The sequence below is a fragment of the Gekko japonicus genome, unplaced genomic scaffold (genome assembly GCF_001447785.1).
Source record: "Gekko japonicus isolate JY-2015 unplaced genomic scaffold, Gekko_japonicus_V1.1 scaffold405, whole genome shotgun sequence".
Classification (NCBI taxonomy): domain Eukaryota; kingdom Metazoa; phylum Chordata; class Lepidosauria; order Squamata; family Gekkonidae; genus Gekko; species Gekko japonicus.
Genome location: NW_015175982.1, coordinates 1,024,099 through 1,024,700, shown reverse-complemented (window position 1 = coordinate 1,024,700; position 602 = coordinate 1,024,099).

The window sequence follows — 602 nt, the reverse complement described above, 5'->3', positions numbered from 1 at the left end:
ACATAAATTTGTATCCTGTTTGTGAATTTGGTGGGATGGTTGACAGCAATGCTCCCTCTAAGATGTGGAGTCTTGTGCGCAAAACTTCTACTTTGTGAGCCACTGGCATTAAAGTTGAGAGTGAACAATTTGGCTACTCCATAAATTAGTTTGCTCAGGAGCCATCCTTCCTGAGCTAAGACAAAAATCTGTGAGCTGGAGGCTAAAAACCTGTGAGCTAGCTCACACTAATTCAGTTTAGAGGGAACACTGGTTAACAGTGAACAAGGATAACTGCCCACTTTATCAGATGCATTAAATTCTGGGGCTCCAATCCAATGGCCACAAGCCCCATTGAATATAATGGGATTTGTTTCTTAGTAGATGTACTGCAAGAAGATCAAATCAGTCAATCCTAAAAGAAATCAACCCTGACTGTTCCCTGGAAGGCCAGATAATGAAACTGAAGCTCAAATACTTTGGCCACCAAATGAGAAGGGAGCACTCACTGGAGAAGACCCTGATGCTGGGAAAGATTGAAGGTCAAAGAAGACGGGGACGGCAAAGGATGAGATGGTTAGACAGTGTCATAGATGCAACGAACATGAAGTTGAGCAAACTTC